Source organism: Schistocerca nitens, chromosome 5 (assembly GCF_023898315.1).
Source record: "Schistocerca nitens isolate TAMUIC-IGC-003100 chromosome 5, iqSchNite1.1, whole genome shotgun sequence".
In the NCBI taxonomy this organism is placed as follows: Eukaryota; Metazoa; Arthropoda; class Insecta; order Orthoptera; family Acrididae; genus Schistocerca; species Schistocerca nitens.
In genome coordinates this window covers 22,554,104-22,576,930 of record NC_064618.1, presented here as the reverse complement: position 1 = coordinate 22,576,930, position 22,827 = coordinate 22,554,104, and the positions used below count along the sequence as shown (strand labels likewise).

At 47.6% G+C, this 22,827-nt stretch overlaps 1 protein-coding gene across 1 annotated transcript in view; it reads left to right on the top strand.

The window, feature by feature from the left end:
- LOC126259506 (glucose dehydrogenase [FAD, quinone]-like) overlaps nt 1-22,827 on the top strand; it is a 175,311-nt gene that overhangs the window by 149,049 nt on the left and 3,435 nt on the right. The window lies entirely within an intron of this gene.

Genomic DNA, 22,827 nt, shown 5'->3' with positions numbered 1-22,827 from the left:
TACGAGAACTCGCCCCAGTTGTACGACGACGTTGCTAGCGACTATAAGGACGAAGCCTCTGCTCTCATTTGCCGAGAGACAGTTAGAATAGCCTTCAGCTAAGTTAATGGCTACGACTTAGCAAGGCGCCAATTGTATCAGTGCATGTATCTTACGAGTCTCATCTGTATAGTCAAGAGAGATGTACCACAAAGAGTGATTAAAAGTTAAGTATATTCCACAGACGTATTTTCTTTATAGCAGTCATAACGTATCCTGTTCCAGACTTGACGCCAGTCGGCGTGTGTGTACGCGTGCCTTTCGGCTTCCTCCTCAGTGTGGCGTGACTAGCTTGTTACGCCACAACAGATTGACGACGAGGATTAAAGGATCGGGTTCTTTCTACTTGCTTTGCTCTGAATTATTTGTGTCATGGCTTCACCAGATGTACTGTCCGAATTTTATCGCTTGCAGAATCAGCAGACGCAGGCGTTATTGGATGCCCTTGGACAGCTCGTCCAGGGTCAACGTGCGCTGCAACACGATGCGGCCGCCGCCGCTTCATCGCTACCGCAGCCACAACACGCCGTTGCACCATCCTTCCGTAATTTTGATTCAACGCAAGAAACGTGGCCAGAATGGTCACGCCAGTTTGGCTTCCATCTGGCCGCCTACAGAATTCAAGGTAATGAGGGGCAGCCGTTTTTGCTTTCTTGTGTCGGTGTGTCCACCTACCGTGTGATAGTGAAATTCTTTCCCCGATGCGACATAGCAACTCTGTCCTACGACGAAATTTTGTCTGCTTTAGATGCCTATTTCAAAGAAACAGTTAATGTAGTTGCAAAAAAGGTATACGTTCTTTCGTACCAAACGTACGGCCGGTCAGACTAATAGGGAGTGGGTTGCAACATTGCAAGGACTTACTAGGGATTGTGATTTTGCATGTGAATGTGGACTTCCGTATTCAGATACTATGGTGCGTGATGCAATAGCACAGAACGTTTCTGATGTTTGCATACGGGAACAGATTTTGAAACTAGTTAATCCCTCCCTTCAACAAGTGATAGACATATTGGATAGGCAAGACACACTTGACTTTGCTCAGGAATCATTTGAAACTTCGCCAGCAGTGTGTCACATTAACCGGCCCGCCGGGCGCGCAGCACGGGACGCTAAACGGCCCTCGCGCACGTTCGCGCCGCTGCAGCCTAGCTCGCAAACACGTGTGCCGCGTAAGCATGCCAATGCAGTTCTAAAATCATGCCCGCGGTGTGCCACTAGACATTCGCATGACAATTGCCCGTCACGCCAAGCTATTTGCTTTTACTGTCATAAGAAAGGACATGTTCAAAGTGTTTGCCAGAACAAGCTAAGATCAGACGCTCAAAACCATTCCAGGCCCTTTGCTTCGCGCCGGAAACGAACCAGGGACAATCAGGCTCGTGGACCTTCGCCCATGGACATTCATGTCGTTCATTCCACCCCGTCCAGTGCCACTTTATCTAACAGTGACTGTGTTCGTCCCACGAAAAGTGTGCGTCGACGTCGCCGGAACTCCCGTAAAGTCACAAGTGCTTATGTACCTGTATCAGTTCAAATTGCACGTGAAAGTCGCTCTTGTCGTCAGCAGGACAATAAACTTTTTGTAGACATAGACTTTGGAGGCAAAGTGATACCATTCCAGCTCGATACCGGAGCTGCAGTTTCATTGCTCAATAACGACACGTACAAACAACTGGGCAAACCTCCGTTGCGTGCCGCAAATGTTCAGCTCAATAGTTATTTAGGACAGCAGATACCTGTGTTAGGACAGTGCAGCCTTCTTGCCACATACAAGGGACAAACAAAACTTGTATCATTTTACGTTCTTCGTTCTTCTACTGCAGTGAACTTGTTTGATTTAGATTTATTTCAGTTGTTTAACATGTCTATAGTCAATCAGGTCCTGTCAGTGAATCAGACTGTGCCTTCCGCCAGTGTTTCTCGTCTTTGTGAAGAATTTGCAGACATTTTTGCACCGGGCCTTGGTTGCGCTAAGAACTATGAAGCACATTTGGAACTCAAAGTGGACGCACAATCGAAATTTTGCAGAGCGCGCAATGTTCCCCACGCAATGCGTGATGAGGTCGCATGAACATTACACGGTTTAGAATCTCAAGGTGTAATTGAACGTGTGCAGGCTTCTATCTGGGCCTCACCCTTAGTACTTTTGCCAAAACCTTCCGGAAAATTGAGACTTTGCGTGGACTTCAAGGCAACTGTGAATCCACAACTTGTGACTGCAACTTTTCCTTTGCCCCACCCGGAAGATCTTTTTGATAAACTGTGCCCGGGTAAATACTTTTCGAAATTGGACCTAGCAGATGTGTACTTGCAAATACCAGTGGCCGCAGAATCCCAGCGCGTCTTGGTGGTTAACACGCATCTTGGATTGTACCGATTCAAAAGACTGCCATTCGGGTGTGCATCCGCCCCTGCATTGTTTCAGCAATATTTACAAACTGTTTGTGCGTCGGTCCCTACTGCTGCGAACTATCTGGACGATATTGTGATCTCCGGAAAGACAGAAGCCGAACATTTAGCCAACCTACGAACGTTATTTCAGGTCTTGCGACAAAATGGTCTTCGCTTGAGGAAGGACAAATGTGTGTTTTTTGCTCGTGACTTCCCATATCTGGGCCATGTCATAAATGCACAAGGCATACATCCGAGTCCAGAGCACCTCCGTGCCATACAGGAGTTGCCTTCGCCACAGAACTTGAAACAGCTCCAGAGTGTATTGGGAAAACTTAACTACTATGCCAGGTTTGTGCCGCGCGCTTCTTCCATTTCAGCTCCGCTTCATCGCTTACGCCGTAAAGGTGTTCCGTTCGTCTGGACGACGGAATGCGAACGCGCCTTTCGCCGGTTGAAATAGGCGTTGCTTTCAAATACTTGCCTTACGCCATTCGATCCCCAGAAACCCCTTTTGTTGATGGTTGATGCATCGGAATTCGGGATCGGTGCTGTGCTTGCGCACAAAGATGGATCGCATGATCGTCCTATTGCCTTTGCTTCAAAATTGCTCTCGTCTGCGCAACGCAATTATTCCCAGATAATGAAAGAAGCTTTAGCTCTCGTGTTTGGTGTTACTAAGTTCCATGATTTCTTGTATGGTCGTCACTTTACCATCATCACAGACCACAAACCTTTGACATCGCTTTTTCATCCGAACAAGCCTGTACCTCCACGTACAGCGCAGAAATTCATTCGCTGGTCTCTTTTCCTCTCGCAGTACCGCTACGATATCTTGTATCGGTCCACTGCTAAGCACGGAAACGCTGATGCGTTGTCCCGTTTGCCTGTTGCTGAGGATAAAGCATTCGATTCTTCCGAACTTGCTTGCATGTTCATTGATTCGGAAACCGATGACGTGGTCGAATCGTTTCCGATTGATTTTCGTCGTGTCGCTACAGCCACAGCTGCTGACCCTGTCCTTGCTACTGTTTTGCGTTTTGTTGCTACGCAATGGCCCTTGTAAAAGTCACGGATCGAGGATCCGTTGGTTCGCCGGTTTTTTGCTCACAAGGAGAGACTTTTTGTACGACGTGGTGTTTTGTTGTTGCGTTCGGAATATGATCAATCCAGAGTCATGGTCCCACGTTCGTTACAGTCCTCTGTCTTACGGCTTCTTCACCACGGACATTGGGGTATAGTGCGCACGAAACAACTTGCTCGTCAGCACTGTACTTGGTTCGGAATCGATGCTGCGATTGCGAATATGTGCTCTTCTTGCGTGGCGTGTGCCGAACAACAATCCGCCCCGCCGCGGAAATTCTTTGCATGGCCGACAGCCACTTCCCCTTGGCAACACTTGCACATAGATTTTGCTGGTCCATTCTGGAATGCTCGATGGTTGGTTGTGGTGGATTCCTTCAGTAATTTTCCTTTTGTTGTCCGGATGTCTTCCACGACGTCATCTGCCACCATCCAAGCGTTGTCCGCTATTTTTTGCTTTGAAGGTCTTCCCCAGACTATTGTTTCCGACAATGGCCCGCAATTCATGTCCGCAGAATTTCAGTCATTCTGCAAGGCCAATGGTATTCAACATCTGATATCCGCGCCGTTTTCGCCTCAGTCAAACGGTGCCGCTGAACGGTTGGTCCGGACTTTCAAGTCACAGATGTTGCAGTTGAAAGAGTCACATTCTAGGGAGGACGCATTGTTGCTCTTTTTGTCTTCGTATCGCTCTCAGCCTCGCGATAGTCGCTCGCCGGATGAGTTGCTCCATGGTCGTCCTCATCGAACCTTGATGTCTTTGCTGCATCCGCCGCATCAGGTTCCAGGGCAGCAGCAGACTACTGCTTTTGCTCCTGGCGACGTTGTTTTCTATCGCAACTATCGCGGTTCACGGCGTTGGCTCGCAGGACGCATTCTTCGCTGCGTCGGCCGCGCGATGTATTTGGTTTTGGGGGCCTCTGGTGAGGTGCGTCGGCATCTCAATCAGCTGCGCCTCTGTCGTCGCCTGGGTTCTGCCACTCCCCGTCTGCTTTCAGCGACGGTGCCGTCCGGTCAGCGCCCTGGGGACCCATCTACTGGCTCGCCTCAGCCCCAGGTGTTACCGACGCTGCCTTCCATTTTGCCTCATGGCGTCGCGCCGCCGCCGCCGCATGTTCTCCCGCCGGCGCCGCCCGCAGTGGACGCTTCGCTGCAGCCGCCAAGCGCCTCCCTGGGTCACGCGCCGCCGATCGCTTCCCGTGACCAGCTGTCCTCCGCCATGGACCTCTTGCCTGCTCCGGACCAGATGTCGTCATCGCGCGTCGGATACCCCGACGCAATGGAGGTCGACCCTTCGGCCCCTTCTGTCTCATTACGGGCGCATACACCGCATGTTGACGTGCACCCTGGACTAGGTTTTCAGGCGCTTCCTAGCTCCCCTCGGACCGAATGGCCGGGTGCGGGTGGCACAGCCTGGCCTGTTGTTAGGCTCCCCACCTCATCGCATACGTCAACATGGGGTCCTCCCCACGGCGGGCGGAAGCCTTATAACACGACCGTTCGCCGATTTGCAGGGGAGGAATGTGGTGTCACCGCTAGACACCACACTTGTTAGGTGGTAGTTTAAATCGGCCGCGGTCCATTAGTACATGTCGGACCCGCGTGTCGCCACTGTGTGATCGCAGACTGAGCGCCACCACACGGCAGGTCTCGAGAGACGTACGAGAACTCGCCCCAGTTGTACGACGACGTTGCTAGCGACTATACGGACGAAGCCTCTGCTCTCATTTGCCGAGAGACAGTTAGAATAGCCTTCAGCTAAGTTAATGGCTACGACTTAGCAAGGCGCCAATTGTATCAGTGCATGTATCTTACGAGTCTCATTTGTATAGTCAAGAGAGATGTACCACAAGGAGTGATTAAAAGTTAAGTATATTCCACAGACGTATTTTCTTTATAGCAGTCATAACGTATCCTGTTCCAGACTTGACGCCAGTCGGCGTGTGTGTACGCGTGCCTTTCGGCTTCCTCCTCAGTGTGGCATGACTAGCTTGTTACGCCACAACACAATGCATCTTCGGTTTTAAGTATGCATCTACAACTGACATTCAATTAGATGAGTCTCCAACATGTGCTGGATTCTAGTAATAATAATAATACTAAGGTAAGAGTGTCACTGAACTGCATCTCAACAACTATATATACACTCCTGGAAATTGAAATAAGAACACCATAAATTCATTGTCCCAGGAAGGGGAAACTTTATTGACACATTCCTGGGGTCAGATACATCACATGATCACACTGACAGAACCACAGGCACATAGACACAGGCAACAGAGCATGCACAATGTCGGCACTAGTACAGTGTATATCCACCTTTCGCAGCAATGCAGGCTGCTATTCTCCCATGGAGACATTCGTAGAGATGCTGGATGTAGTCCTGTGGAACGGCTTGCCATGCCATTTCCACCTGGCGCCTCAGTTGGACCAGCGTTCGTGCTGGACGTGCAGACCGCGTGAGACGACGCTTCATCCAGTCCCAAACATGCTCAATGGGGGACAGATCCGGAGATCTTGCTGGCCAGGGTAGTTGACTTACACCTTCTAGAGCACGTTGGGTGGCACGGGATACACGCGGACGTGCATTGTCCTGTTGGAACAGCAAGTTCCCTTGCCGGTCTAGGAATGGTAGAACGATGGGTTCGATGACGGTTTGGATGTACCGTGCACTATTCAGTGTCCCCTCGATGATCACCAGTGGTGTACGGCCAGTGTAGGAGATCGCTCCCCACACCATGATGCCGGGTGTTGGCCCTGTGTGCCTCGGTCGTATGCAGTCCTGATTGTGGCGCTCACCTGCACGGCGCCAAACACGCATACGACCATCATTGGCACCAAGGCAGAAGCGACTCTCATCGCTGAAGACGACACGTCTCCATTCGTCCCTCCATTCACGCCTGTCGCGACACCACTGGAGGCGGGCTGCACGATGTTGGGGCGTGAGCGGAAGACGGCCTAACGGTGTGCGGGACCGTAGCCCAGCTTCATGGAGACGGTTGCGAATGGTCCTCGCCGATACCCCAGGAGCAACAGTGTCCCTAATTTGCTGGGAAGTGGCGGTGCGGTCCCCTACGGCACTGCGTAGGATCCTACGGTCTTGGCGTGCATCCGTGCGTCGCTGCGGTCCGGTCCCAGGTCGACGGGCACGTGCACCTTCCGCCGACCACTGGCGACAACATCGATGTACTGTGGAGACCTCACGCCCCACGTGTTGAGCAATTCGGCGGTACGTCCACCCGGCCTCCCGCATGCCCACTATACGCCCTCGCTCAAAGTCCGTCAACTGCACATACGGTTCACGTCCACGCTGTCGCGGCATGCTACCAGTGTTAAAGACTGCGATGGAGCTCCGTATGCCACGGCAAACTGGCTGACACTGACGGCGGCGGTGCACAAATGCTGCGCAGCTAGCGCCATTCGACGGCCAACACCGCGGGTCCTGGTGTGTCCGCTGTGCCGTGCGTGTGATCATTGCTTGTACAGCCCTCTCGCAGTGTCCGGAGCAAGTATGGTGGGTCTGACACACCGGTGTCAATGTGTTCTTTTTTCCATTTCCAGGAGTGTATATTGCACAACACTAACTAAATTCTAAACTGAAGAACTGAACTGAAATCAATAAAGGAAAAAATTCATTACCTTACATCACTGTTCTTATTTTAAAAAAACCTAATCATTATGTTTCTGCTAAAATAGATATGTTTGAACATTCCGCACCTTTAGGTGGATTGCACTGTGCAAGTCTGCAAGACATGGTGCATTTAACACAAGCATTTCCAGAGACTTCCCTGCAGGCGAGGGGCGAGGAATGTGAAAGCGCACCTATTAATAGAACAGGTACCGCTACTCCCCTGGTGACAGCACGCAAAGGCTGTGGTAAGTGAGTCAGGAAGCTCCAGTGGAATGCAGGTATAGTGTCATCGTTAAAACGTAGATGCTGAGGATGCAGGTGTCAAAAAGAAAAGGTATACAAGGATTGTTAGGGAAGAAAAATTATTTGTATCTCATCTAACTTAAAAGAAATTTTACAGTTTCATAAGCTGATGCAGTAGCACTTTTGTGATACATGTTCTTCAGTCGACGGATAGAAGGACAGCCATAGAATTCCATGTCTTGAATAAAGACAAATTTAAATATTTGACGAAGCCATGAGATCTTGTCCTTCCCCTTCGCATAGACGATGGTATCCACGTGATCGAATAATTTAAGTGCAGTGACCATATCTTTATATTGTATGCCAGGATCATCCCAGTGAGTTCCAAGGTAGAAATGTGTTAACCACTTTGCGCTTTTCCTTGTCTTAGCGCATCTCATTTGCTTGAAAGATCTTGGTGATGCAATGTTTGCAGACAATGTCTATTATTCCAGCATCTTGTGCGTACGCTACAATCGCAACGTCTTTAAATACGAACTGTCCATTGTCACCGTCATAGTAATCCTGTGCGTCCGTAATGATGTTCACATCATGATACGTCGTTGTGATTTGCCCTAGGTATGGTGCAGCACCTAATCACTTATACAGGTCGTTGCACAACACTGGGGAGTGGGAGAACTAAAGCAGACGCGGAAGTGTGTTCTGGGAAATTTGTTGATGATCCAAATTCAATTCGCACATATATAGGTCCAGACTTAATTATCTCATTCTGCTGTGAGCAGTCTGTTACGATGATCGGCGAAAGCTCTCTAAACTTACGTAGACCAAGTAGACAGCCTCGCCCTCTCCTTCCGCAATTTCATAGTAAGAAGGACGAAACCTTGCATGCATGCCATACTCTAGGCTGTATACATTTTGATTCCACTGCAGATGTAGATTGTCATATGGGTAGAATTCTGAATTGAGGTAGACTTTGGCAACAGTTAACTTGCAGTTGTCGAATACGGTGGAATCATTTTCTGTATTGCCTCTTCTATCAGTCTGAAACGCAAGTATGATGAATCTAGGTGGAGGTTTTAATAGCCCATGTTTGCCTGCTCGCAGTCGGTAACAATGGGTACTCGAAAATCTCCCACGAGCGAAATGTCAGTGGCAGAAATGGACCTGAATTCAGGACTTTTAAAAGCTTCAAATGCTCCAAGTCTGATACACTGATATGAGGCATTTTCCGTATTATCTTGTCGATTGTGATCATATTCTCCTCCTGAGCTCCTTGAACGTACTAGTTATTGTCTGTCGCACTGCGCACCAGAATGCGTTCCTGTTTAGCTTTCACAATAATCCATCTCATGTTGTGAAAGCAGCCCATAATCATTTTTAGAGGCATGCAGGCTGTAAATCGTTTGCACTCTGCAACTGTTCTAATCTCTGGACCGTCTATGAGCCATCCTACATTTTCTAAACCATGCAAATCTGCTGGTGATGCCGAGACGTATGTTTTAAGGGTTGGTGTGACATTGCGTGTGTGGTCGATCTCACATCCGTTGAGTTCACAGTGTATCTCTTGGAACAGGAAGGCTAAAGTGTTATGTGTCAGCTTGGATCCCACTGTATCGCTGCTGTTGGTTTTCCAGAATGACCCCTCCAGACATATGAAACTCTTGCATGGAAGCATGAGTGCGTCTTAGTCCTGGATGACAATCCTGATTTCATCTTTCTTGTTAAATGTGGTTGAAGCGTAAGGTTTATGAGAGAAGTATTCCTGCCATAATTCTCTCGTCATACCCTTCTGGACTGGTTATATTGAGTGAGGATGTAATTGCGCGGTTTCAGGCCAAATGATTTAAGAAACTCGTAGTTCGCAAGCTTCATCACTTTTCTGCTCGGTAGCGAAGTGTGATGTTGTGGATTGCGTGCAATTGTTTTATACCGTTCGCCCATCCTGCCTTAGATGTAATCGTACAATTATTTCCTCACCACGAAAGTCGACAATTTGATTCTTCTGGTCCACAATACGCAGCTCCAAAAAGTCCAATGTTTGAGCTGTCACTGGAAGGTATATTGCATTTGCAGGGGACTCAACAATCTTATACCCCGTTGCAACTGAGGTGAAGAATCCGTAACTAGTGTGAATGAGAGTATCGTTGAGATAGGAGTTCGTTGCAATGTTACACACGACGCGTATTGTGCTGACGGGGAGTATGTCCACCGTCTGATCTGACTTGTAAAATTTACTTGGATCCTGTCCTTTTGTGAAACCTAGCACGCGTCCTATTGAACCTTTCTGGTTAAAGTCAATCGTTGCATTTACAGTCCTTATCTCAGATTTAAGTGTATTGATGTTTGCACGTAGTTCAATACCTTTTCCAGACTGTTTTAAGACTTTGTTTAAATTGCTGATATCGTATGCACCCGGTTCTATTTCCACAATATCTTCTTCTCCATTAATATGCAGATGGTGTTTATTGTTAAACTCAGTGATATTCGGGATGCTGTTGTACGTCTCGAGTCCAATCAATGCAATACTCCATTTACCAACGTTCAAATCAACTGGCGGGAAGTAATTTGCTTGCAATACAGATGTTAGTTCTTTTAACGTCAAAGTGTACCACATTGCATCTGAATATCGACTGATGAATGAATGTTTAAACCTCCTTCTTACATATTATGCTTCTACTTCTTCTTTGTGAATGTCAAGAGAAACACGATGCATATATGTCCGCAGAGGTGTGTATTAAAGTCCTGATAGCGTCGATAATTGTAGAGCACACGTCTTCTGTGAGCGAAGTATCGTTGGAATTCTTCTGGTGGCTGCAGTCGAAGTAGTAGACGGTATCCGCTTCATTCCTAACCTATCATACCCAGTGAGTGCTGGTGCCTCCGGCAACATCTAAATTCACAATACCGCATTCACCAGTTTTCCACATAGTCTTCGTTAATGTATCCCGCATAAGCACACCACGGAATCTTGGTATCTTTAATTTGTCTCTAACAAATATAAGAAGATCTCTATTCTATATGAATAGACCAAGGACTTTCCTGTACGGTTTCAAGTATAGTCCTTTCTCGATGGCTGCGGCTTCCATCATGCGATAATGTCTTCTTGCCTCTTCTGACTGTGTTTGGGGGTTTTGCGCGTTCTTGACCGTTCGAGCAATAACTGGAGCACCACCAGCGAGGGAACCTACCACCAAGAGCGCGGAGAGGGCCGGGATGAGAAATGGAATAAAACCGCCAGCTGTCTTGGTTAATGATAGAACTCTAGGTGCTTTAACCGATCCTCTTCTTCTTCTTCTGCCTGCATCTTTCTGCTTCAGTGCGTTTATAGCTGCATCTAATGCCGTTAGGATACAGTTCTTCAAAAGCCCTGCTTCCCGCCCTTCTTGTTCTTGTTTAGTGCACAACGTGCAGCATTCATAACTCGCTTGAAATTCATCACTCCTAAACCCTGGAAATTGAAATAAGAACACCGTGAATTCATTGTCCCAGGAAGGGGAAACTTTATTGACACATTCCTGGGGTCAGATACATCACATGATCACACTGACAGAACCACAGGCACATAGACACAGGCAACAGAGCATGCACAATGTCGGCACTAGTACAGTGTATATCCACCTTTCGCAGCAATGCAGGCTGCTATTCTCCCATGGAGACGATCGTAGAGATGCTGGATGTAGTCCTGTGGAACGGCTTGCCATGCCATTTCCACCTGGCGCCTCAGTTGGACCAGCGTTCGTGCTGGACGTGCAGACCGCGTGAGACGACGCTTCATCCAGTCCCAAACATGCTCAATGGGGGACAGATCCGGAGATCTTGCTGGCCAGGGTAGTTGACTTACACCTTCTAGAGCACGTTGGGTGGCACGGGATACATGCGGACGTGCATTGTCCTGTTGGAACAGCAAGTTCCCTTGCCGGTCTAGGAATGGTAGAACGATGGGTTCGATGACGGTTTGGATGTACCGTGCACTATTCAGTGTCCCCTCGACGATCACCAGTGGTGTACGGCCAGTGTAGGAGATCGCTCCCCACACCATGATGCCGGGTGTTGGCCCTGTGTGCCTCGGTCGTATGCAGTCCTGATTGTGGCGCTCAACTGCACGGCGCCAAACACGCATACGACCATCATTGGCACCAAGGCAGAAGCGACTCTCATCGCTGAAGACGACACGTCTCCATTCGTCCCTCCATTCACGCCTGTCGCGACACCACTGGAGGCGGGCTGCACGATGTTGGGGCGTGAGCGGAAGACGGCCTAACGGTGTGCGGGACCGTAGCCCAGCTTCATGGAGACGGTTGCGAATGGTCCTCGCCGATACCCCAGGAGTAACAGTGTCCCTAATTTGCTGGGAAGTGGCGGTGCGGTCCCCTACGGCACTGCGTAGGATCCTACGGTCTTGGCGTGCATCCGTGCGTCGCTGCGGTCCGGTCCCAGGTCGACGGGCACGTGCACCTTCCGCCGACCACTGGCGACAACATCGATGTACTGTGGAGACCTCACGCCCCACGTGTTGAGCAATTCGGCGGTACGTCCACCCGGCCTCCCGCATGCCCACTATACGCCCTCGCTCAAAGTCCGTCAACTGCACATACGGTTCACGTCCACGCTGTCGCGGCATGCTACCAGTGTTAAAGACTGCGATGGAGCTCCGTATGCCACGGCAAACTGGCTGACACTGACGGCGGCGGTGCACAAATGCTGCGCAGCTAGCGCCATTCGACGGCCAACACCGCGGGTCCTGGTGTGTCCGCTGTGCCGTGCGTGTGATCATTGCTTGTACAGCCCTCTCGCAGTGTCCGGAGCAAGTATGGTGGGTCTGACACACCGGTGTCAATGTGTTCTTTTTTCCATTTCCAGGAGTGTATATTGCACAACACTAACTAAATTCTAAACTGAAGAACTGAACTGAAATCAATAAAGGAAAAAATTCATTACCTTACATCACTGTTCTTATTTTAAAAAAACCTAATCATTATGTTTCTGCTAAAATAGATATGTTTGAACATTCCGCACCTTTAGGTGGATTGCACTGTGCAAGTCTGCAAGACATGGTGCATTTAACACAAGCATTTCCAGAGACTTCCCTGCAGGCGAGGGGCGAGGAATGTGAAAGCGCACCTATTAATAGAACAGGTACCGCTACTCCCCTGGTGACAGCACGCAAAGGCTGTGGTAAGTGAGTCAGGAAGCTCCAGTGGAATGCAGGTATAGTGTCATCGTTAAAACGTAGATGCTGAGGATGCAGGTGTCAAAAAGAAAAGGTATACAAGGATTGTTAGGGAAGAAAAATTATTTGTATCTCATCTAACTTAAAAGAAATTTTACAGTTTCATAAGCTGATGCAGTAGCACTTTTGTGATACATGTTCTTCAGTCGACGGATAGAAGGACAGCCATAGAATTCCATGTCTTGAATAAAGACAAATTTAAATATTTGACGAAGCCATGAGATCTTGTCCTTCCCCTTCGCATAGACGATGGTATCCACGTGATCGAATAATTTAAGTGCAGTGACCATATCTTTATATTGTATGCCAGGATCATCCCAGTGAGTTCCAAGGTAGAAATGTGTTAACCACTTTGCGCTTTTCCTTGTCTTAGCGCATCTCATTTGCTTGAAAGATCTTGGTGATGCAATGTTTGCAGACAATGTCTATTATTCCAGCATCTTGTGCGTACGCTACAATCGCAACGTCTTTAAATACGAACTGTCCATTGTCACCGTCATAGTAATCCTGTGCGTCCGTAATGATGTTCACATCATGATACGTCGTTGTGATTTGCCCTAGGTATGGTGCAGCACCTAATCACTTATACAGGTCGTTGCACAACACTGGGGAGTGGGAGAACTAAAGCAGACGCGGAAGTGTGTTCTGGGAAATTTGTTGATGATCCAAATTCAATTCGCACATATATAGGTCCAGACTTAATTATCTCATTCTGCTGTGAGCAGTCTGTTACGATGATCGGCGAAAGCTCTCTAAACTTACGTAGACCAAGTAGACAGCCTCGCCCTCTCCTTCCGCAATTTCATAGTAAGAAGGACGAAACCTTGCATGCATGCCATACTCTAGGCTGTATACATTTTGATTCCACTGCAGATGTAGATTGTCATATGGGTAGAATTCTGAATTGAGGTAGACTTTGGCAACAGTTAACTTGCAGTTGTCGAATACGGTGGAATCATTTTCTGTATTGCCTCTTCTATCAGTCTGAAACGCAAGTATGATGAATCTAGGTGGAGGTTTTAATAGCCCATGTTTGCCTGCTCGCAGTCGGTAACAATGGGTACTCGAAAATCTCCCACGAGCGAAATGTCAGTGGCAGAAATGGACCTGAATTCAGGACTTTTAAAAGCTTCAAATGCTCCAAGTCTGATACACTGATATGAGGCATTTTCCGTATTATCTTGTCGATTGTGATCATATTCTCCTCCTGAGCTCCTTGAACGTACTAGTTATTGTCTGTCGCACTGCGCACCAGAATGCGTTCCTGTTTAGCTTTCACAATAATCCATCTCATGTTGTGAAAGCAGCCCATAATCATTTTTAGAGGCATGCAGGCTGTAAATCGTTTGCACTCTGCAACTGTTCTAATCTCTGGACCGTCTATGAGCCATCCTACATTTTCTAAACCATGCAAATCTGCTGGTGATGCCGAGACGTATGTTTTAAGGGTTGGTGTGACATTGCGTGTGTGGTCGATCTCACATCCGTTGAGTTCACAGTGTATCTCTTGGAACAGGAAGGCTAAAGTGTTATGTGTCAGCTTGGATCCCACTGTATCGCTGCTGTTGGTTTTCCAGAATGACCCCTCCAGACATATGAAACTCTTGCATGGAAGCATGAGTGCGTCTTAGTCCTGGATGACAATCCTGATTTCATCTTTCTTGTTAAATGTGGTTGAAGCGTAAGGTTTATGAGAGAAGTATTCCTGCCATAATTCTCTCGTCATACCCTTCTGGACTGGTTATATTGAGTGAGGATGTAATTGCGCGGTTTCAGGCCAAATGATTTAAGAAACTCGTAGTTCGCAAGCTTCATCACTTTTCTGCTCGGTAGCGAAGTGTGATGTTGTGGATTGCGTGCAATTGTTTTATACCGTTCGCCCATCCTGCCTTAGATGTAATCGTACAATTATTTCCTCACCACGAAAGTCGACAATTTGATTCTTCTGGTCCACAATACGCAGCTCCAAAAAGTCCAATGTTTGAGCTGTCACTGGAAGGTATATTGCATTTGCAGGGGACTCAACAATCTTATACCCCGTTGCAACTGAGGTGAAGAATCCGTAACTAGTGTGAATGAGAGTATCGTTGAGATAGGAGTTCGTTGCAATGTTACACACGACGCGTATTGTGCTGACGGGGAGTATGTCCACCGTCTGATCTGACTTGTAAAATTTACTTGGATCCTGTCCTTTTGTGAAACCTAGCACGCGTCCTATTGAACCTTTCTGGTTAAAGTCAATCGTTGCATTTACAGTCCTTATCTCAGATTTAAGTGTATTGATGTTTGCACGTAGTTCAATACCTTTTCCAGACTGTTTTAAGACTTTGTTTAAATTGCTGATATCGTATGCACCCGGTTCTATTTCCACAATATCTTCTTCTCCATTAATATGCAGATGGTGTTTATTGTTAAACTCAGTGATATTCGGGATGCTGTTGTACGTCTCGAGTCCAATCAATGCAATACTCCATTTACCAACGTTCAAATCAACTGGCGGGAAGTAATTTGCTTGCAATACAGATGTTAGTTCTTTTAACGTCAAAGTGTACCACATTGCATCTGAATATCGACTGATGAATGAATGTTTAAACCTCCTTCTTACATATTATGCTTCTACTTCTTCTTTGTGAATGTCAAGAGAAACACGATGCATATATGTCCGCAGAGGTGTGTATTAAAGTCCTGATAGCGTCGATAATTGTAGAGCACACGTCTTCTGTGAGCGAAGTATCGTTGGAATTCTTCTGGTGGCTGCAGTCGAAGTAGTAGACGGTATCCGCTTCATTCCTAACCTATCATACCCAGTGAGTGCTGGTGCCTCCGGCAACATCTAAATTCACAATACCGCATTCACCAGTTTTCCACATAGTCTTCGTTAATGTATCCCGCATAAGCACACCACGGAATCTTGGTATCTTTAATTTGTCTCTAACAAATATAAGAAGATCTCTATTCTATATGAATAGACCAAGGACTTTCCTGTACGGTTTCAAGTATAGTCCTTTCTCGATGGCTGCGGCTTCCATCATGCGATAATGTCTTCTTGCCTCTTCTGACTGTGTTTGGGGGTTTTGCGCGTTCTTGACCGTTCGAGCAATAACTGGAGCACCACCAGCGAGGGAACCTACCACCAAGAGCGCGGAGAGGGCCGGGATGAGAAATGGAATAAAACCGCCAGCTGTCTTGGTTAATGATAGAACTCTAGGTGCTTTAACCGATCCTCTTCTTCTTCTTCTGCCTGCATCTTTCTGCTTCAGTGCGTTTATAGCTGCATCTAATGCCGTTAGGATACAGTTCTTCAAAAGCCCTGCTTCCCGCCCTTCTTGTTCTTGTTTAGTGCACAACGTGCAGCATTCATAACTCGCTTGAAATTCATCACTCCTAAACCCTGGAAATTGAAATAAGAACACCGTGAATTCATTGTCCCAGGAAGGGGAAACTTTATTGACACATTCCTGGGGTCAGATACATCACATGATCACACTGACAGAACCACAGGCACATAGACACAGGCAACAGAGCATGCACAATGTCGGCACTAGTACAGTGTATATCCACCTTTCGCAGCAATGCAGGCTGCTATTCTCCCATGGAGACGATCGTAGAGATGCTGGATGTAGTCCTGTGGAACGGCTTGCCATGCCATTTCCACCTGGCGCCTCAGTTGGACCAGCGTTCGTGCTGGACGTGCAGACCGCGTGAGACGACGCTTCATCCAGTCCCAAACATGCTCAATGGGGGACAGATCCGGAGATCTTGCTGGCCAGGGTAGTTGACTTACACCTTCTAGAGCACGTTGGGTGGCACGGGATACATGCGGACGTGCATTGTCCTGTTGGAACAGCAAGTTCCCTTGCCGGTCTAGGAATGGTAGAACGATGGGTTCGATGACGGTTTGGATGTACCGTGCACTATTCAGTGTCCCCTCGACGATCACCAGTGGTGTACGGCCAGTGTAGGAGATCGCTCCCCACACCATGATGCCGGGTGTTGGCCCTGTGTGCCTCGGTCGTATGCAGTCCTGATTGTGGCGCTCAACTGCACGGCGCCAAACACGCATACGACCATCATTGGCACCAAGGCAGAAGCGACTCTCATCGCTGAAGACGACACGTCTCCATTCGTCCCTCCATTCACGCCTGTCGCGACACCACTGGAGGCGGGCTGCACGATGTTGGGGCGTGAGCGGAAGACGGCCTAACGGTGTGCGGGACCGTAGCCCAGCTTCATGGAGACGGTTGCGAATGGTCCTCGCCGATACCCCAGGAGTAACAGTGTCCCTAATTTGCTGGGAAGTGGCGGTGCGGTCCCCTACGGCACTGCGTAGGATCCTACGGTCTTGGCGTGCATCCGTGCGTCGCTGCGGTCCGGTCCCAGGTCGACGGGCACGTGCACCTTCCGCCGACCACTGGCGACAACATCGATGTACTGTGGAGACCTCACGCCCCACGTGTTGAGCAATTCGGCGGTACGTCCACCCGGCCTCCCACATGCCCACTATACGCCCTCGCTCAAAGTCCGTCAACTGCACATACGGTTCACGTCCACGCTGTCGCGGCATGCTACCAGTGTTAAAGACTGCGATGGAGCTCCGTATGCCACGGCAAACTGGCTGACACTGACGGCGGCGGTGCACAAATGCTGCGCAGCTAGCGCCATTCGACGGCCAACACCGTGGTTCCTGGTGTGTCCGCTGTGCCGTGCGTGTGATCATTGCTTGTACAGACCTCTCGCAGTGTCCGGAGCTGGTATGGTGGGTCTGACACACCGGTGTCAATGTGTTCTGTTTTCCATTTCCAGGAGTGTATATATACCTAAATTATTTATTTAAATATCATACATGGGGTGTAGTATTTCAGGAATATTATTACAATCTGTTTGTATCTTCTTCTTCGCACCTGTACCGTATTTACAAAATAAAGCTTTTTGAAATGCAATAAATTCAGCTCGTATCTCCCTCAAACCAATAGGTGCCTCACAGTATTCAGGTTTTTCACACACACATTTAATCTGTTTCTCTTTAGGTACAGCGTTCATGCGCGAACAGAGGTGCTGCTTAAGATTATCAACATGTACACTATGCACACGCAGGGAGTCTATGCTCGGCAATCAATGGTTCAGTCTGTCCAGTGTAAGACGTATGGCAGTGTCCAGATCCTATTTTTAACTTCATAACTGAGACATGTCTTAGATAAACGCAGCTGTCACCCGATTTCACGCATAATGCACAGTCATCGTACACTGTTGTAATAGAAAGTGTCACACCAGTAAGTCGAATGTCTGGGGGAGAACGAGTTGGATAATACTCTGTAGTCATCTGCTGATTGATGTAGCTCTCTGCATGACATATTTCATCCCAATCGAACTCAGAAATTGGCTCTTAATATTTTCAGTATCCATTCTCGCATGCAACCCCCAGACGAGATGCGCTTCTTTAGCAATGTTCACACGTATCGATCCACTGGGAGTTAAATTGTATGTGGAGGTGAAAAGCGTAGGTGCACTCGACGCCTTCTTATCCACAGTATCTGCACTCTGTGGTTGCTCTATCACTGGGGTGTTCTGCTAGGGTGGGTCATATGTTGGTGACCAGTACTGACCTCCATCTTGTTGTTTAACACATCCAGTGACAGCTTGCGATGTATCGGGGGCAGATCACGTGTCTTCATCACACAAATTGATGAGTGGGATGGATAACAGAAGCTCCTTGTCCTGCTCCATCAAGTGGGCTATGTGCGCTACCAGATCCCACATGGCCGCTACTGGTTCAGACACACTGGTGGCTGTTGCTGCTGGTCTCGACAAGTTGACAGCCGAGGTTGATACAGGTCCGGACGTGGCAGCAGAGCTTAGTATGTTGGCACTCGACCCTGTTGAACAAAGATGAGGAAGCATTAGACATGGACCTAGATGTGAAAACTTTGAATAATGATAATACTAAGGCTAACCAGAGAGAAAGATGTGATATGGGATACTTTCTTTTCCATTTAATCCTGTTCTGCATGACTGTGCTGGAGTGCAACTGCTGTTTATGCTTCACTGTTCTTGTTCTTCTTCTTCTTCTGCTACTGCTGACTGACTGGACAAGACTGAGGTCCCAGAGGTGCTAAGCCTCACTTATCTCTCCTACAATGACGTCGACAGATACTACCATTAGTCCAGAACGTGACTGGATTAAGGGCTCCTATTCGTTCCCGTCATTTCCCCCACCCCAGAACATCATCTTGGATTACATCACAGAGCAGATGACAGTGCCCTCTGCTGGTGGTGTTGTGTACTAGGTCCAGACCTCGTGGTGAACACATTGTTTGCAGCCATCTTGGATAACGGTACTTGCATCATCAGCTGGCGTCATGGCCGCCATCTTGGATTAAGTAATGGGACAGAAGACAGCACCCTCCTTATGAGGAGGTGACTTAGCTTAGTGGAGGTAACCTTTCTTTCACACCATTTTCTTAGCTTAGTAGAGATGCGTGAATTGACCTTTTTTACTGCCAAAATTCAAACTTGGCGCCAGTTCATAGGAGGAGGTGGAGGTCAGGTGACTTAGATTAGCGAAGGTAGCCCAAGGGACCTATCTTCCCGCGATTTTCTTAGGTTAGTAGAGATAACCTTGGTATGATGTTTTATCCAGTAGAATTTGAGCTTCCCACCATTTTTCTGTGGGAGGGGAGGGGAGGGGAGCGGGTGTGGCACTTTACTGCCAAAAGCCACCATCTTGGATGACGTCGTCGCCGCCATCTTGGATGACGTCATCGCTGCCATCTTGGATAATGGTACTTTGCATCAGAACTGGCCTTGCCACAATACTTACATTCACGTGGTGCCAGAACGTTGTGTGGTATGATGAATCCAGAAATCTTCTTCATCATGCCGTGGGATTGCACGAATCCATCATCTTCCACGGAAGCAGCTCCTGCACATTTGTACTACTGGACAGAGACAAGCTAGTGACGTCTCCGTTATGCTCTGAGGAACATTCACATGGGCACCTATCGGTCCACGTCAGCTCGTGCAAGGCACTGTGAGGGCTAAGGGCTATCGTACACTGGTTCCAGATAATCTTCATGACGATCACATTTTCCGAGGGCAGTGGCATTTTGCAATGAGATAGTGCGCCATGTCAAAATGCCAGGTGTGTGGTTCGATAAAAACAGTGGCGAATTCCAATTGATGTACTAGCTCCAGCATCTCTGAAGTGGCGATGAAGTGGGAATTTTCTCATATAACCATTTCAAGAGAGTACCCTGAATATCAGGAATCCGGTAAAACATCAGATTTCCGACACTGCTACGGCCGCAAAAAGATCCTGCAAGAATGGGACCAATGATGTGCCCTGATAGGTGACACGTCCGTTAGCATCCCGTCTGATCACCAGCATCCATTGATATCCATTGTGCATTCCAGCGGACTTGGGCAATTCCAAAAGGACAATGCGACACCCCACATGTTCAGGAATGCTACAGGGTGCCTCGAGGAACACTCTTCTGAGCACAAACACCTCCGCTGGCCACCAAACTCCCCAGACATGAACACTGTTGAGCATGTCTGGGATGCCTTGCAACGTGCTGTTCAGGAGAGATCTCCACACCCTCGTACTCTTACGGATTTATGGACAGCCCTTCAGGATTGATGGTGTCAGTTCCCTCTAGCACTATTTGACACATCAGTCGGGTGCATGAGACGTCGTGTTGTGGCACTTCTGCGTGCTCTCAGGGGCCCTACACAATATTATGCACATGTACCAGTTTCTTTGTCTCTTCGGCGTACATACGTGAGAGTTCCCTGTAAACCACTGTATGATGCACGGTGTAGGGTTCGTTGTACCACTGCCAGTCATTTCTTCTCCTACTGGCAAATAGGGCGACAGTAAAACGACAATCTATTTGCCTCTGTAGTAGCCCTAATTTCTCATATTTTGTGTCTGTCATCCTTAAGCGAACCGTACGTTGGAGGCAGTAGAACCGCTCTGCACCCAACTTCAAATGTCGGTTCTCTATATTTCCATAATAGAGCCTTGCAAAAAGAGCTTCGTCTTCCCTTGTGATATTCCTATTTGAGTTCACAAAGCTTCTCCATAATACTTGCGTGCTGATAGAACCTTCTGGTAACAAATGTAGCAGCACGCTTGTGAATTGTTTCTATGTCTTCCATTAATCCTACTTGGTGGTGATCCCAAACACTCAAACAGTAGTCAGGAATGGGTCGCACTAACATTCTACACACCGTGTCCTTTATGGATGAGCTTCACTTTCCCAAAATTCTCCATCTATTTCATACGCACAGATATTTAATTGATTGCGTCAAGCTGCATCCTAATAATGCTATATTCGAAGTTACCAGATTGTTTTTCCTCATCATCTTACATTTTCTACTTTTAGAGTGATCTACGATTCATCACATGGACTAGACATTTTGTCTGAGTCATTTTACATATTCCTATTGTCACTAAACGACGAAACCTTTACACCACGGCGTCATCAGAAAACAGCCGTAAATTGCTGTTCACCCCTGATCTTGCTCTTTCCAATGTTATTTTTTGCTGGATGGAAAGGAAAGTGGTGCACTCAGCTTGAGCCATTTGAATAGGACTTAGCGCATCAAAGCCTAGAAAGCTAACAACTTATGGGAGGGCATTGTGTTTATCCTATATTCCTGGACATCGCATACAGATGACGCTGTGCGCCAGTTCATGGCATAGCGGCTGGTCGACATTGCACGAACGCATTAGACACCAAACAGATGCAGTTAAAATGTACAGAGAAAATCTATGTCGATTATAAAGCACCCTTCCGAATTTTTCTGCCTGTATGTGAAGACTAACCTCTGGCTCTCTAGTATGGATTTTGATGCAGTTTCCAGTAATAGATACTCTCGTTCACAAGGAGGATTGTGAATACGGTTTACAAATATTTTGTGCAAATTGGCTGGACAATGATCAAGTTTGTCGATTAAGGTGTGTGTTCTGAGAAGTTATACTAGAATTTGAATTTACTGTTCAGTTTCGTAATGCCGCCTTCTCACGGAACGTGAAACCCCCCAGACGTGGTGACCTCCCTGCCGGTTCCTGATCGCGACTTGCGACGCCGGCGCCGTCCAGCGGCACCTGCCGGCTGCATCTGGCGCCTAACTCACACAGACTCGTTGCGAAAATGGATGCGCATAAAATAGCGGTATTAATGGTCGAAGAGTAGTCGACAAAATCTCGAAGGTTCTCTGGCTTAAACAGCGAACAGCCGATAGAGGAACACTACATATTATAATGCTGTACAACGACGTGAGGTACGTACTAGTAGGTTTACTCGTTAACTCAACTGGATGTTTTAAATTGAGTACAGGTAAAGTATAGTGTCTAAAGTCGGTTTGCACAGCCACAGTATTCATATTCTCGATGTTGCACTGAGTACCACCACTCTGAAGTAAGGTATTTCATCACATAGATTTCAAGAACGATATTTTTTATATGAATGCGTTGTGGTAATCCTTTCGGACATGTTAGAAGGAACAGACACGAAGCATTCATATAATTGATTCGCCTAGATGGGCAATGGATCCATCCTGTTCAGTGCGGTTGTACAAGTTCGTACAATCCGCGCAGCTGCTATAACACTGTGTCCCAGATGGCGTAGTGGTTAACGCACGAGCCTAGCAAGCGGGAGTTCCTGGTTTAGCATTCCACACGTTTTCCCTCGTCGTCGCTGATTTTGCGTAGTCTCCCGATGCAGCTGACATCAGTAATCACTTTCCTTTCCTCTCCTCCCTCCCCCACCCCCCCCCCCCCCCCCATCACTTTACATCTAACGATATTTATTTCGTAACTTCACTTGAATGGAAGAGGAAGGAGATTTTTTCGGACCTACTCACCATCGTCTAAAAAGATGTTTCGTAAATTGAAGAACAAACCGTCTTCAGTCACAAGTTGCGTTTATTTACTGCACTATGCATTTCGAGTCCTGGAGGCTCATCTTCAGGTGCTTTTTAGTGATTTATATCAGGTTTTTTACTTGTTTGCCTGTTGATATTACATTTTTGTGTTACAACATGGTATAATGTAGATATAAGTTTAACTGCGTTAATAATATGAAACTAGCTTACAGTTTAACATTGTACGATGTCTGCTTCTGTTGTGCAGCTGGTATACAGAATACACATCTTTAACTTTGCAGTACATACTGCAGTACATACCAGCTGCACAACAGAAGCA